The sequence below is a fragment of the Papio anubis genome, chromosome 7, assembly GCF_008728515.1.
Source record: "Papio anubis isolate 15944 chromosome 7, Panubis1.0, whole genome shotgun sequence".
Classification (NCBI taxonomy): domain Eukaryota; kingdom Metazoa; phylum Chordata; class Mammalia; order Primates; family Cercopithecidae; genus Papio; species Papio anubis.
This window is the reverse complement of record NC_044982.1, coordinates 139839183-139856679: the sequence shown is the minus strand read 5'-3', so window position 1 is coordinate 139856679 and position 17497 is coordinate 139839183. Positions and strand designations below refer to the sequence as shown.

Below are 17497 nucleotides of genomic sequence, written 5' to 3'. Positions count from 1 at the left end.
GTAACATATGAGTAATATGTGATCAAGGACTTAGTTCTTGTCTCATTGTAAATTCTATACAAGTAATTTGTATTATTGTTGTTGTTGTCTACCCAACTAAGCTTCAGTTACATCTTCTGTAAATGGGGTGGTAATTATCTTTAAAAATTATGTGACGGTATAAAATGACATTTTAGAAGTCCTTGATATATCATAAATATTCAATAAATTTGAGCTTTTATTTGTATAACATAATTATTATCAATTTGGATCTCAGTAGTTGGAAAAAGCCTGTTCTATACATACAGTAATTGGTCATCCTAAAAGAGAGGCACCCAAGTGGTCTTACCATTCCCTGGTTGTCCATGTACCAGCTTTCTGCCATGAATTGTTTCTCTCAAAATGAAAAATGTGTTGGTCAGCTTGCTGGCATTTTGCTACTGAATATAGGATTTAGGCTCAAGTAGACTTATAGGTTTTTGGCTTGATCTCTGAACGAGGACCTCTGATACAGAATCTGGAGTTTAATCATAATCATATCACTGAGGATGGGTAAATTATTTTACTTCCCTGGCTTTCAGGTTATTTTTAGGTAAAATGAAGGAACTGTAATAGAGCGATGATGAAGACTGAATACACTGGTGCAGTAAAGCACTTAGTACAGTACCTGTGGTTGCTTAGGAAATTTTATTTTCCTCCTTTCTTCATCTATAAAATCAAGGCTTTTCATGAGATTTCCTTTTTAAGATCATTTCCAACTTCAGCATTTAGTCTCAATATGATTTTATACATCATGCATTGGGATCTCCATGGAATTTTTGCATCTTGATATCTTATGTCACTAGAGGAATTTTAGTGCAACAAAACAGTACTCTAATGCTGTTGAATGTTAACATTTATTTTCTTACAATTAGTTAAAATTAGATTGCCTTGACTATGCAGAAAAGGGCAAATATTTGAATCATGTACATAATGATTGGTATTTGCCAAAAATTCAAATTCATTGATTAGTCAAGGCCAAACAGTTTGAGATCATCCAAGGATCTAGAGAAATTAACCCCATTGTATGAATATATTTTCTTTGTAAATCCTACTGATGACTGTTTGGGGAAAATAGTGTATTAAAACAACATATATATGGTTCAGAGAGAAGTCTTTTAAGCCAAAACATTCTAAAAAGGTTTTGCTATAGTGTCCATCTAGACCTTCTGAAAGGCAGGTTAGATGTGTCATCCTTGCTTAACCACTGAGGAAATTAAAACACCAAAAAGAATGAGAGCTTCATCTATTTCCTAGCAAGGAAGGAACCAAGCTGAGATTAGAAAGATTAGAATGCAAATGGCACTGTTATCTAGACTTAAATAAAACAATGTGTAACCCAAAATGTGTATTTACAAAATTTTTCTAGAGTTACATGACTCTATTGAAGTGTATTTTCCCTCTTACTATTCAATATTCCATTTAACTCTAGGAGACACCGTAAGAACCACAGAGTGTTAAACTTGGGGCTTGGAAATCAGAGTCTGTCCCTGAATTTCACAAAGGAAACGACTGACATCAAAAGAAGGCAAGGTACAGCTGTTCGCATTTTCAGGCCTGTGTGTAAGTGGTCACCACCTATGTGGTACAGAATGTGACATATTTTTGTTGTTGTTGTTGTTTCGTTTTTGTTTTTTTTAAATTCTGGAAGCTTGATTTTGTTTGCCTGGAGCCACAGTAGGGTTTGTTCTCTTCATCTCCTCTTCCCCTTTCTCTCCCCTAGCTGATTTCCATGCATTCTGGTTTCAAATACATTCTAAGGCCAAGTACATTGAGGAGAAATAATGCATACATGACCCAGAGTGGAGCTTAACTTAGGTTGTCAAACTAACAGGCAGAGAGAGGAGAAAAAGAGGTAGGAAGTCACGGAGGGAGGGAAGAAGGAAATGATGGAAAAAAGAACTTCTTAAAAATCAACCTGTGAAACAAAACACTGCTTGCCAAATATGTGTCTGGCTCCTGTGGACTTTCTAGTTCTGCCTGATTACACATTTCCCCAGTAGGTTCCTGAATCTAAAAGAATTTACCTAGCTGAATGTAGGGGCAGGTTGGATAGAAAAGTCTGTATAACACATGAATTTCCCTCCCTGTATTTCTGGCCCTTGTCCTTTGAGTTTCCTGGCAGCGTCAGGATTACCCAATCTGTACCAGCTTTGTGTAAAGGAAGGAACGTGAGTCTGGAGTAAGGCAGTCAGGGGTGTGAATTCCAGTTTTGTTATTTAGGACTGTGTGGTCTCGGACAAGTCCCTTGATGACTCTGGAATTTGAAACCCACCTTTAACGTGGAATAAAGATAATTTCTTTTTTACAGTGTTCTGACTATAACAGATAATCCATTACAATGCCCTGAATCAGGGGCTATCTCAGATTAGGTACTTCATATTTACAAGGGATTACTATTAGTTGGTACAAAAGTAATTGTGGTTTTTGCCATTAAAAGCCATTACTTTTAATGGCAAAAACCACAATTACTTTTAATACTTTTTTTAAAAAACATGCACTTGGCTATTTTGAGATATCAACCCATTTTTGCCTGATTATCTTAAATTACTGCCAGTAGCTGCTTTACCAAGGTTTTAAATGCAGAACAGCCACAGGATCCTCAAAGCTGAGCTGCTTAATCTGAATTTTCCTCCCAGTTGTTCCTTTGTGTTCTGCATAATACTTTGTAGACCCAGGTCAGGCTCAATCAAGTAAAACTTCATTCTGATGACTTAGGGTTGGTATGTGATGAAGAAGGAGCCATAGGGCATATGCATATTTATGAAAACTTGGGGGTCAGGCTGGAAGTTTTGTTAAATTTCCAAAAAAACAGATATTGCGTTAAACTACAAACTAATGATAGTTTTCTCAGGGGTTTGAAGGAGAAAATGTTATTGGTATCATTATGGTCAACTCTATGCAGGATTGGAAATATATCTCTTTTTAAATAATATTATTGCAATTATAAAAGCAACCCCTGATCATTATACAAAATCTGGAAATTTTTAAACAGTAGAAATGACTATCACTGACAGGAGAATACATTATATTTTAGTACAACTAGGTGAATATCCTGTGCATAGTAGAGATGTATACCTACTATGTAAACATTTCTTAGAGAACTGAGGTTAACCCCTATTATTAAACAGCTGTGGATCACAGTTTGTTTGAGGATGTACTAGCTCTATATTACATTCTTGAAACTTCACCATGTGTATGTTCAGCATCCTGAAAATACACGCAACCACTTATGTACATTCACAAAGCTCTGCTGAGCACTGTTGCTTTGTGGGCTGCCTGAGAAATTGGAATCTCCAAACCTGAGTGGGTTTGGAATTTGAGAAGCCAACCAGTGAGAAATACAATTTGAGTACAAAAGGTGGAAGAGGATTCAAAGTAGAAGAATTAGCAAACAGTAAAACCTAGACTAGGAAAGTCCATTGTTGCATACCTAGACTTCACTCTCAAAATCTCCTTGCATCTCATAGCATCAGCCCATGAAATGGTTATTTGTGTACCAATATAACTTCTTACATCATCATTATCTGTGTTAAATTTTAAGAGCCCAGGAGGCAAGAATTGGGGCAATTTGACTTTGTTTTTCATAATACCATGCAGAAATTGAAAAAAAAAATGCCTTGTAATGATTTTATCGGGACCCAGCCCTTTGGGGAGTATTGATTTTAACTTGAATAGTTATGTGGTAGGAAGAAATGGAAGTTTTCATTAGGCAAATTCAAGTCAGTATTGTTTTGTTCGATATAAAACCGACAATAATAATTAGGATTTAAGACACACCAGGAAATAAGAAAAAGTGGCAGAAAGTGTTTTTACTGCTCTGTGTACAATGCCTTGATATGGAAAATGATTTTAAATGGCAGAGCATAATAAAGCAGAGATCTCTGGTGTGTGAGTTTTAAGCTCTAGCAAATGGTGCTTTCTTGGGAAAAGAAAGCAATAGATATGTTGAGTGTTCTTGTTGAGTGCACTTGCCCAGTACTTGTAGAAGGACAGAATTTCATTCATCTGCTCATTCATTTATTTTTCATGAAAACGATTGTTGAGCACCTACCATGTTCTAGGCTGCATTCTACATGCTATGGATATAGCCATGGACAAAATTTGACAACAGTCCTTGCGTGGAGTTTACAATCTCAGTGGGGAAGGTGGAAAATAAACTAAATAGATAATATGATAATCAGGTAGTGATAAGTGGTATAAATAAAAATAAGGTAGAGAAAAGGTTGGAGAGTATGTGGTTGTGCTAGTTTAGATAGCATATTTGAATGAAGGAGAGAGAAGAGTCAACAGTAACCTAAGGAAAATGAACCTTGGGGGCACGGACTGAACATTGGGAAGGGCCGTAAGAAGAGCTGAGGAACTTCGTGCTCAGAATAAAAAGGTCACAGCATGGATGAGTATGAGTGGCATGGACTTTAGAATCAGGTAGATCTGGATTTGAATCTTTTCCATTGAGCGAGAACTTTGTGACTTAGGCCAAATTAATTAAACTCTCTGAGTCTCTGTTTCATCATCTGCAAAGAAGAGTATCTTTTCTTCAGGGTTGCTAAGGATTAATCATGCATCAAAATGTATAAGCTTAGTTTTCATTCTGATATCCTCAATCCATTTCTTGATTATAAGCACATGTTATAAAGCACCTTACAGATATGATCTCATTTAATCCTCAGAACAATGTTGTGATAAATAGTACTATTACTTTCATTATACAGATGTGTGAAAACTTAGGCACAGAGAAGTAAACTTACTTGTCCAGGTTTGTACAGTTAAGTGATGGTGTCATGTTTAAATGCCCAAGAAACCTGACCCTGTCAGTAGCTCCGGTATCTGTTGTTGCCATCTTTATGTCCATGAGTACCCAAAGTTTAGCTCCCACTTATGAAAGAGAACGTGCAAAATTTGGTTTTCTGTTTCTGCAATAATTCGCTTAGGATAATGGCCTCCAGCTCTATCCATGTTGCTGCAAAGGACATGATTTTGTTTTTTTCAATGGCTGTGTGGTATTCCGTGGTATATACATACCACATTTTCTTTATCCAATCCAATATGGATGGTCACCTAGGTTAATTCCATGTTTTTGTGAAGGTGTATAGTGCTGCAATGAATATACAAGTGCATGTGTCTTTTTGTGGAGTAATTTATTTTTCTTTTGGTATATACTCAAAAATTGCATTTCTGGGTCAAATGGTAGTTATGTCTTAAGTTCTTTGAGAAATCTCCAAGCTGCTTTCTACAGTGGCTGAGCTAATGTACCTTCCCTCCAACAGCGTGTAAGTGTTCCCTTTTCTCCGTAGCCTTTTTAATAGTAGCCACACTGATGGGCTTTACTGTCCTCAGTTATGAAGTGAAGGCACTGGAAGAGATGGTCCCTCAACACCATCCATTCTTGTGTTCTCTGATCTATGGGCACAGTGAGGAAGAAGTAGGTGTTGTTTGAGAAGCAAGTCCGAACTCTCAGATGGGGCCAGAATATAGTTGTTTGTGAGTGTCAGCTTCTGGCTGCAGTACAGTATGATCTAGAGCATCTGTACTAGTAAGGAAGGTGTTCTGCTGTTATGTGTCCATTTTATTATTCACAATCTCTTTCATGAACCTGCCAATTTTCTGCATGTTAAACATGGAATATAGTTTGGTGTGGACAAATTGGTGATCTTTGTGACGCTTATTCTGAAATTTTGATCCTCTTGTTTTCAGAGATCTGTTTGTATCCTGAACATTAAATACAAAAAGGTGAGAGAGGATTCTCAGCATAAGAAATTGCAAACACAGAGAGTAAATATCCATCAAGAAAAAAAATATTTGTGTACAGATAGCAGTAGTGGAATGGTGTGAGTGGAGAGGATAAAGACACAGGGACATCACAGAATTAAAAAAAATCATAAACATGCTTCATGGGAATGGAAAAGTCGTAAGACTCTGAAGCTTCTTTCGGGGGTCAGATGGTTTCTCACGACCTTTCCCCTGTCTTTCGGCTATATGCTCCTCTCTCAAGTATACATGAACTAATTTTAGCAACCTTTCAAAATACTTTAAATAAACAAGGCTGCCCTATTCTGGGTCCTAGCAGAGAACAAATTTACCCGAGACTGTTAAAATAAAAGATATATAGTGAGTGACTACCACCAGAGGTGTTGCCTGCATTAAGTGAATAATCAAGGGATAGAGATGCTTCCAGAAACAAGCAATTAGCCATGGGTGTCTCTAAGAGTGAAGGGGTGAAGAGAGAAAATATAGGGTTATTAGAGCCTAGTTAGGGCTGGATGCATGAAAGAGGAAGATTCAGCCAGTGGGAGCTAAAGCATGAGGGACACAAGTACAGCCTACAGTACGGGGTCGAAGGAAGGAGGGATGGATCAGGGAAGAAATCTTCCTATTATCTTATATGTTTGTAAACTAGAAATTCAACATAGTGATAGCCAAGGTGTCCAACAGGGTTGCATTCCTTTCTGATGATTCCAGAGAAGAATCCATTTCCTTGCTTTTCCAGCTTCTGGAAACTACTTAACATTCCTTGACACATGGTCCCTTCCTCTATCTTTGTAGCCAGTAATGCAATAGAGTTGAGTCTTCTGACCCTTCTCCCATCATTACGTCTCTTTCTCTGACCACAGCTGGGAGACGTTCTCTACTTTTAAGATTTCATGTAAGTACCTTGGGTTCACCCAGATAATCTAGAATAATCTCTCTAACTCAATGTTCTTAACTCTAATCACGTCTGCAAAGTCGCTTTTGCCATTCTGAGAATCAGGGCATGGACATCTTTTGGGGGCTGTTATTCTGCCTACTATTGCAGTCTCCTTGTGAGTGGATTTCCTTACAAGGCACATAGCAGGACAGAGAGGGAGAAAAGAGGTCTGAGTGTGTGGAGGTGGCCAAATGAAGAATAGCCAGCACAGAGGCAATCTGACATCTATTTCTCATCTCTAAAATGTACAAATAGGTTGAACTTAGTTAATTTTAATGTTATCAATCTGTTGACTTTCATATTTATTCAGTTGTTACTTGACCACATATTATATAACTAGACCTTTGCTAACTGCAAATAGAAAAACTACACTAGAAATACAAGATCCAGTCTTTAGTCTGAGAAATGTATCATCTAACTAGGTCAAGGGCTGTTAGACCTGAAACGACTAATAAGAGAGTGAGGCCTGAGGTACTGGAGGAATGAGGAGAAAAGGGAGACGAGAAAGTTCTGTGGGAATCATGGAAGGTATTTCATGTGGGTTATTTAAATTCAGCTGAATCCTGAAGCGTGATTAGGGTTTGGGTTGTAAGAAGGGAGAAAACATTCTGACAATCTAGAAAAATAATGCAAAAAATGCTGGAATGAAAATATGAATTTTGCATATATTGTTTCTCCTATATAGCAAAAGTAAAAAAAAATACAAAAACAATTGTCATCCATTAAATGGCAATCATGCTCATAAAAATGTATAGAAGCCCACAGAGTATCATTAAGTTTAAGAAAATATGATTTTACATGAATTACTTAGGAATTATATTTAATATTCACTTCAGCTGACAGTGGAACTATAATAGTCATCACTGATAAACATACTCCTATTTGCTTTTTTATCTATCTATCTATCTATCTATCTATCTATCTATCTATCTATGTATCTTCTATAAATCCGTAAATACTGTTTTTTTTTCTTTGTCTCATTTGACAGTGCTTAATTTCTTCTAGTTCCCAACCTTCTAGTCTGTGTACATGTGTGTCATATTTGATTCTAAATATATGAGAAGAAATAGTCTAACTCAAAAAATGCCATCAGTCACTTTACCATTTGTGAGATTATCAGACCTTGTGGGGTCAACTAGTTTTTAATAACCCAGAATGTTTGCAGAGTGTAATGAGCTGGGAACTGTGTCAGACTTGAGGGTCATAGGCAAGGGAAGGATTTTTAGTCCCCTCCATTGACTATGGGGATGTGGACCTCCTCACTTCAGGTTCAAATCTATAAGATACATAAAATAATGACAGAGCTAATATGAGAAGCAAGTGGTTCACAGTAATGACATCGCTCCAAAAAATTCACAGTACCTTGTAAATACATGGTAGTCAGCCAGCTGAAGCATCATTACTTAAACATAGCCATAAACCCAGTAGAACCCAAAAATAGTTGTCAAAATATCAGCCCAATGAGAATCAGAGACAATTCATTCTTATTTATTCTTAAATCAAAAAAGATGCTCAGTTCCCCATATTCTAAGCTTTATCAACTTAGAAGCAAAAAAATTAAAAACTCTACAGGAAAGACAACAGCTATTATCCAAAAACGCAGTGTATCTCATTATCAGGAAACAAATGAGAAAAACATTTATGAAGAAAACCCTCAAAAGCAATGAAAGACAGATGCCTGTGGGATTAGGAAATCCCAGCATTTGCGGTCATTCCCTGTCCTATAGAAAGCCCAGTTTACCCCAAAGTGCCCAGAAGGCACCACTGTTTATATGTGCTGGAATAATGAATATTTGTAATGATTACATTAAATTACCCAGAATGGTTAAATTATGTTTGCTGTGATTTGCCTAAGACAACAGAGGTATACCTAATATATTCTAGAGATATGAATTCTAAATGATTAAAATTTTAATGACATTGGGAGTCTTCTGCAGTTTTTTGGAAGACTTAGCTCTCAGATACTTAAGAGTTGTATTATATTATTCCATTGATTTACAATGTAGAATGTCAGACATGACAACCATTCATGTGTCTGACTCCCTAATAATTACAGAGTTGAGTAAGAGATAACAGTGGCCTCCAAATTCTGGGCATCCTGTCACTTCTCTTGGAGAATTTTGGCTTACTTTGGCTTTTAGAACTGGGGAACCTCAGTGTTATTACCAAAGTTGAGCAGCTTTATCACATGGATGCTTAATAACAATTACCAAGTTCTGAAACTTCAGTTAAATAAGTGGACTAGGCCAGGTGCGGTGGCTCATGCCTGTAATCCTAGCATTTTAGGAGGCTGAGGCGGGTGGATCACCTGAGGTCAGGGGTTCAAGACCAACCTGGTCAACATGATGAAACCTCATCTCTACTAAAAATACAAAAATTAGCCGGGCATGATGGTACATGCCTGTAATCCCAGCTACTAGGGTGGCTGAGGCAGGAGAATCGCTTGAGCCCAGGAGGCGGAGGTTGCAGTGAGCTAAGATCACACCACTGCACTCCAGCCTGGGTGACAGAGTGAGACTCTGTCTCAAAAACAAAGAAACAAACAAACAAACAAAACCAGTGGACTAGCTGTGATCTAGGACCTTATAGTTGGCATGCCTCATGACAGTTCACCTGTATTACTTATAGTTCATTTGTACTCTTATTAAATATTCATGAGTGCCTAGTATCTGCAGGTCTCTGTGTTAGGCCCTGGGGATACAAAAATGAATGGTGGGATAACCTGAAAACAAAATCATGGTTTTATTTTTCTGTGGATTCCTCATCAACTACCCCCCTACTCTCTACCCACCCCCCATGCTCCAAGAAGTTAAAAGAGATGGGGTGTCCTGGGTTCTAGGCTTTCTTATGTTCTAAGAAAAGGTTCAAATACTTGTGATTCAAGGAAGCACAGGGGTAGGCTGTGGACTAGGAGCCTAAATGTGCTGAATCTATTTCCCAGAAGATGAAGGAACCAGAGAAAGGATGTCCGAAGAGGCAGCATAGAATAGATGGTGGCTAATCTTGAGAAACATGGTGAATAAAGGTCCTTAGCAAAAGGAAGCATAGGGGAAAAGATTCTGTGAGCAGAAGGGTTCTTGCCTTTTCTAGGACTATTTGAATTTAGTTAATAAATTAAGCATCTCAGCTACAAGCTCAAAGGAGTAAAAACAGAGACGACTTCCCACATTTCCAGACAGTCTAATATCTTGGGATTATCAAACAATTCTGGGCCAGTGACAGTCTCAGATGGCAGGCACCTAGTGAGGATTTGGAAGAAAATTTGATTTGAATTTAAAACACAAAATAAGATGGTATTTCATGTACCTCAGAGTTATGAAACAGATTCATATTCATTGCAAGTGACCAGGTCATGGATCCTGCTCTAGAGGAGCTTGTGGTCTACAAGGATCTTTTCTACAAAATAAAACTGATCATTCTGTCAGATTTTTACTGGCAGGTTTTCTAATGTTCACAATAATCCTGAGACACAGGAATGATTGTCTGTATTTTATAACTAAAGGAACATCCACTATGATATATCTGTTAATGGAAGTGGATACAAGGCACAGAAGTAGCACAGAACAAGACATGACACACTGGATAACCATGGACCAACCTAACTCTCTCTGGGATGTCTAGACATAGAGCATTAAAAGAGAGAGAGAGAGAAAAACAACCTTTAGCAAATCCTGAAAGAAAACACTTTTGAATGCTATTGTAGAGGAATGGCTCCATTATGTGTATTTGTTTATAAACTTTCTTTACATAATTTTTCAAACATTTTGGAAATTGCATAAAATGAGTGACAGCTCCTTTAAATATCAGTTGCTATCACTAGCCCTCAGTTTAACTGAACGTTGTCTTTAAGAAGTGAAAGGAGTAAACGGTTTCTGCTGTGACTGAAAGGTCTGCTGTAGAAAGTGGAATGAACCACCCCAGATTGAGAGCTGAGGACCAGAGGGGACGAAGGTCAGTGCATGGGGCTGTCTTCTGTCACATGCCAAGTGCTATTTGACACAGTTGTGGAAACTCTAGCATGAATAGTTGCCATGTTTTTGCCTTAGGAATTTTCCAGTTACACTTTCAAAAAGGTGGAAGGATGACATGCAGCGAATCCTTTATTTGATTTATAATGTGGAAAGATAAGATTTTAAATAATTAATGCATTAAGAGGTTTTGGCACCTTGCTTCACATTTGCTTTTTATTTTCCATCTTGAAGCATCAGATCAAAGCTACCTAAAATCTGTCTTTGAGAGAGCAGCTCCCAGAGGTACCGGATACAAAGGGATAGGTCACAAGGTGCCAGAAACCCCCAATACAAGAAAAATTGCAGATAAAAGTAGTCAGAAGCTTTATGAAAAGCAGATTTCTAGTAAGATAGACTGTAGCAGTTCAGTTCACAATTCTAGCCTCCTTCTGAATTGTAGGCATCCTTTCTACAATATTCCTAACATAAAGGTTTTCCTGCCTCTGCTTGAACTCTTTGTGAGGCAGATTCGTCATCAGGAAATCTGTCACCATGTAAGTTCTACTCATGACTCTTGTTTCTAGAGCATGGCGTATGATATCTACTCTAACTTCTATATGAAAGCCCTTAAATAATTTAAAGATGATGTGATCCTTGTTCCCAAATACTTTAATTTAGGTTTCCTCAAACATGTCATATTGGCTGTTCTCTTCTGGATGTGCTACCATTTCCAATTCCATCCTAAATCATGTATAAGGGACTCAAGATCTCTGACTCGGTTAGTATAGTAGAATTATTGCTTATTTTGTTCTTCATTTTTATTTTCAAATTAATGACTATGATCTTTTAAATAACACTTTATAAAAGTTCAAGTCATCCAAATAAATACAAAGAAAATAGCAACAACTCTACCTATAAAATATAGCTCAGCAATGTCTACTTATTTTCTTCTATATTTGTTATTATAGCTATTCTGATAGGTATGTAGTTATATTTTATTTTGGTTTAAATTTGTACTTCCCTGATTATATTAAAGATATTGAACTTCTGTTCATGTGTGTATTAATATTTTCCATTTGTATATCCTCTTCAGTGAGTCTCTGTTCATGTATTTTGTTCACTTTCTAATTGGATTTAAAAAAAAAATTATTGAGTGTTGGGATTTCTTCATTTTAATTTTAATTTTGTTTATAATTGACATAATAATTGTATATGTTTATGCTGCATAGTATGATGTTTCAATACATGTGGACGTTGTACAGTAAGCAAATCAGGGAAGTTAGCATGTCCATCACCTCAGACCTATATCATCTCTTTGTGGTGATAACTTTCATGATTTACTTTTCTAACTATCCTAAAATATACAACACACTGCTATGAGCTATACTCACCCTACTATGTAGTAAAACATTAGAACTTACTCTTCCTATCTAACTGTTACTTTGTATCCATTGACTTACCTCCTTTACTCCCCTCTCTCCACCCCTCAGCAGCCTTTAGTAACCACCACCCTACTCTCTAGTTCCGTAAGATCGACTTTCCTAGATTCCACATGTGTGTGAGATCATATGATTTTGGTCTTTCTGCATCTGACTTATTTCACTTAACATTATGTCCTCTGGGTTTATCCATGTTATCACAAATGACAGGATTTCACACCTTTTTATAGCCGAATAGTGTCCCATTCAGTATATATGCCACATTTCCTTTATCCATTCATTCATTCATGGATACTTGTTGATTTCATCTCTTGGCTGTTATGAATAGGGCTGCAGTAAACATGGGAATGAAGGTATCTTTTTGACACACTGATTTCAAATCCTTTGGATATATATGTAGTAGTAGAATTACTGGGTTATATAGTAGGTCTATTTTTAATTGTTTTTTAGGAATCTCCATACTGTTTTCCATAATGGCTGTACTAATCTACACTCCCACACCAACAGTCAAGGATTCCTCTTTCTCCACATCCTCACCAGCATCCATTATTCCCTGACTTTATGATAATACCCATTCTAACTGGGTTGAGGTGATATTTCACTGTTTTGATTTGTACTTACCTAATGATTAGTGATGTTGAGAATTTTGTCATATACTTGTTAGCCATTTGTGTGTCTTCTTTGGGGAATATCCTGATATTTTGACCATTTTTAGATTACATTATTTATTTTTATTTAGATATATTTTTATTTATTTATATATATTTTATTTAGATATATTTTTAGATAAACATTATTGAGTTTTTTGCTACTGAGCTTTTTGAGGTCCTTATACGTGCTGCATGTTAAACCCTGTTAGATGCATAGTTTGCAAATATTTTCTCCCATTTTGTAGGTTGTCTCTTTGCTCTGTTTATTGTTTCCTTTGCTATGCAGAAGCTTTTTGGTTTTGATATAATCCCATTTGTCTATTTTTGCTTTTGTTACCTGTGCTTTTGTGGTCCTATCCAAAACAATACTCACCCAAGGAAATGTCATGAAGCATTTCCCAAGTGTTTTCTTTCAGTAATTTTATAGTTTCAAGTCTTGCATTTAAACATGTAATTGATTTTGTGTTGATTTTTGTATAAGGTGAGAAATAAGGGTCTAGTTTCCTTCTTCTGCATGTGGATATCCAGTTTCCCAGCACCATTTATTGAAAAGACTGTCTTTCCCCAATGTATGTTCTTGGCACCTTTGTCAAAAACGATTCGGCGTGGATTTGTTTCTGAGTTCTCTATTCTATCCCGTTGGTCTGTGTGTCTGATTTTTTATGCCAGTACTATGCTGTTTGGGTTACTGTTGTTTTCTAGTATATTCTGAAGTCAAGTAATATGATTCTTACAGCTTTTTGCTTTGGCTATCCAAGGTCTTTTGTGCTTCCATACGAATTTTAGGAGTGTTTTTTCGATATCTGTAAAGAATGTCATTGATACTTTGACAGCAATTGCGTTCAATCTGTACATCACTTTCGGTAGTACAGACATTTTAGTGATATTAATTCTTTCAGACCTTGAACATTGAATATCTTTCTATTTCCTTGTGTCCTCTTCAATTTCCTCCTTCAGTGTTTAATAGTCTTCATTGTAGAGATCTTTCACCTTCATGGTTAAATTGATTGCTAGGTATTTATTTTTTTGGTAGCTTTTGGAATTACTTTTATTTCTTTTTGGGCTATTTCATTATTGGTGTTTAGTAATGCTACTGATTTGTGTATGTTGATTTTGTATTCTGCCACTTTTTGAATTCATTTATTAGTTGTAATAGTTTTTGGTGAAGTCTTTGAGATTATATATGTGTATGATTGTGTTGTTTGAAAACAGGAACAATTTTACTTTCTCCTTTCCCATTTGGATGCCGTTTATTTCTTTCTCTTGTCTAATTGCTCTGGCTGGTACTTGTTGAATGAAAGCGGTAAGAGAGGACATCCTCATCTTGTTCTAGATCTTAAAGGAAAAACTTTTAGCTTTTGCCTGTGCAGTATGATATTAGTTGTGTGTTTGTCATATGTGACCTTTATTGTGTTGAGGTATGTTCCTTCTATACCTAATTTGTTGAGTGTTTTTATCATGAAAGATGTTAAATTTTATTGAATGCTTTCTCTGCATCTGTTGAAGTGATCATATGGTTTTTGCTTTGTTTCTGTTAATGTATCATGTTTGCTGATTTGCCCATTTTGAATCACCCTTGCATCCTTGGGATGAATCCAGCTTGGCTATGGTGAATAATCTTTTTAATGTGCTGTTGGATTTGATTTGCTAGTATTTTGTTGAAGATTTTTATGTCTGTGTTCATCAGGGATATTGGCCTGTGGTTGTGTGTGTGTGTGTGTGTGTCCTTGTGTAGTTTTGGTACCAGTGTAATGCTGGCCTTGTGGAATGAGTTTTGAAGTACTCCCCCTTCTTGATCTCTTTGGAAAAGCTTAAGAAGAATTGGCATTAGTTCTTTAAATGTTTGGTAGAACTCAGTAGAGATGTACCATCAGGTTCTTGGCTTCTATTTGATGGGAGAACCTTAATAACTGCTTCAATCTTGTCACTCGTTATTGGTCTTTTCAAGTTTTCTATTTCTTTATGATTCAATCTTGGTAGGTTGTATGTGCCAAGGAACTTACCCATTTTTTTCTAGATTTTCCAATTTGTTGGTGTACAGTTGTTCATAATAGTCTCTTGTGATCATTGTATTACTGTGATGTCAGTTTTAATGTTTCCTTTTTCACCTCAAATTTTGTAAATTTGTGTCTTCTCTCTTTTTTTCTTAGAGTAGCTAAAAAATGTGTCGATTTTACTTATTTTTTCAAGAAAACAACTCTTTGTTTCATTGATCTTTGTATTTTTTTAATCTCTATTTTGTTTATTTTTGCTTTGATCTTTGCTATTTTTCTCCTTGTACTAATTTTGGGTTTAGCTTGTTCTTGTTTTTCTAGTTCCTTGAGACATAACATTAGGTTGTTAAAGACCTTTCTACTTTTTTGATATAGGAGATTTCTTTATATATTTTGATACTAGTCATCATATATGTGTATTGTAATTATTTTCTTCCAGTCTGTAGTTTGTCTTTTTATCCTCTCAATGTGATCTTTCACAGAGAAAAAAAGTTTAAAAATTTTTTTCAAGAGTTTTTAATTGTGTCAGTTTTTCTCTTTATGGATTATTCATTAAGTGTAAAGTATAAGAATTCTTTGAATAGCCCTAAATCTCAAAGTTTATATTGTGTTTTACATTCGTGTCTGTACTCTATTTCAAGTTCATTTTTCTGTAAAGTTTGAGGTTTAGATTGAGGTTCAAAATGAAACTGTTACCAATGGATAGCCCGTTGCTCCAGAAGCCATATATTGAAAAGGCTGTCTTTGCTCTCTTGAATTGCTTTTTCACCACTCTAAAATATGTGCGGAGCATTTTTTTGTGTAGGTCTATTTCTGAGTTTCTTGGTCTATTCCATTAATCTGTGTGTCTGTTTCTCTAGTAACACCACAATATCTTGATTATAGTAGCTATATAATAAGCCTTAATATTGGGTAGAGTTACTCTTCTCACATTATTCTTCTCTGTCAAAATTGTTTTAGCTATTTTAGGACTGGGGTCTTACCACATAAATTTTAAAATAACCTTGTCTCTTACTAAAAGAAAAATTTCAAAAATGTACTGAGATTTTGATAGAAGTTGCATTAAACCTGAAGATCAACTTAGGGAGTATGGACATACTATGTTGAGCTTTCCAATCCATAAATATGGTATGCCTTTCAGTTTATTCATGTTCTCTTTCTTTTATTATCATTTTGTTATTTTCCACATACAGGTCTCATAGTAGTTTTGTTAAGTGTATTCTTATGTACTACATGTTCTTTGGAGCAGTTACAATTTTTCAAAAATTACAGTTACCATGTGCACATTTTTAATATAAAGAAATTCTGTTGATTACTGTGTTGATCTTGTATTTTGTGACCTTACTGAAAGCATTTAATAATTCTAGGCCAGGTGCGGTGGCTCACACCTGTAATCTCAGCACTTTGGGAGGGCAGGGTGGGCAGATCATGAGGTCAGGAGTTCGAGACCAGCCTGACCAACATGGTGAAACCCTGTCTCTACTAAAAATACAAAAATTAGCTGGGCTTGGTGGTGCACACCTATAATCCCAGCTACTCAGGAGGCTGAGTCAAGAGAATTGCTTGAACCCAGGAGGCAGAAGTTGCAGTGAGCTGAAGTCGTGCCATTGCACTCCAGCCTGGGTGACAGAGTGAGACTCTGTCTCAAAAAATAAAAATAAAAAATTCTAAAATATTGTGTATGTATTTATTTGAAGTTTCTATGTATTCCATCATGTCATTTGCAAATCAGAACAACATAATTGTCTTTCCAATCAATATGATTTAATTTATATTTCTTACCTTATTATACTGTCTTGACCTTTCAGTATTTTGTAGAATAACAGTGAGGAGAACAGAAATTCTTTTCTTTTTCTTTAGGTAGGAACTTCAATTATTGATTTGAAACTTTCCTCATATCTAATGTAAGTCTTTAGTGTTACCACTTTCCCTCTCAGCACTGCTTAAGATACATATCACATATTTTGATATGTTTGATTTTCATTTGAACTCAGTTATATGTGTTTTCAGTAGACTTTTTCTTTGAACTATGGATTATTTGGAAGTGTGTTGTTTAGAGGTTTTCCTGCTGTCTTTCTGTCATTGGTTTCTAGTTTGATTCCATTAAGTCTGGGTAACACAATTTGTATGATTTCAATTCTTTTAAATTTGTGAAATTGTGTGTGTGTGTGTGTATGTGTGTGTGTTTTAGTATAGGATATGGGTCTATCTTGGTAAATGTTATGTGAGAACTTGAAAAAAAAAACCTGTGTACTCTGCAGTTTGGAAGTGAATTGTTCTATGTATGTCAACTAGATTCTGTTGGTTGATTGTGTTCTTCAGATCATCTGATTTTTCTGCTGAAGAAGAGTGTTAATGTTCCCAACTATAATTATAGATTTGTCTGTTTCTCCTTTCAGCTTATCAGTTTATGCTTAATGTATTTTGAGGTTCTGTTTTTTAGTGTATACACATTTAGAATAATTTTATTTTTATTGATTGATCATTTGTCATTATATTTATCTCTAATAAATTTCTTTCCTCTGTAGCCTACTTTATAGGATATTAATATAGCCACCTGAGCATTTTTGATTAATGTTTATATATCTTTTTCCATCTTTTTATTTTTGATTTGAAGTAGGTTTTCCATGCTTCATTTAAGGTGGGAAATTTTAAATATCAGAGCTTTCTTTGTTAGCAGCATATAGTTATGCAATTTATTTAAATCTGCAATGCCAATCTTTTTTTAATGGGTGTGCTTAGACCACACATTTAAGAT

General features: G+C 35.8%; 1 long non-coding RNA gene across 1 annotated transcript in view; it reads left to right on the top strand.

Moving 5' to 3' along the window:
- The first annotated feature begins 909 nt into the window (after nucleotides 1-909).
- The window catches only part of LOC116275857, a 222863-nt gene continuing 206275 nt past the window's right edge, over nucleotides 910-17497 (top strand). The window contains exon 1 of the long non-coding RNA XR_004185171.1: nucleotides 910-1551. This is a non-coding gene — a long non-coding RNA (uncharacterized LOC116275857). The remainder of the gene's footprint in view (nucleotides 1552-17497) is intronic.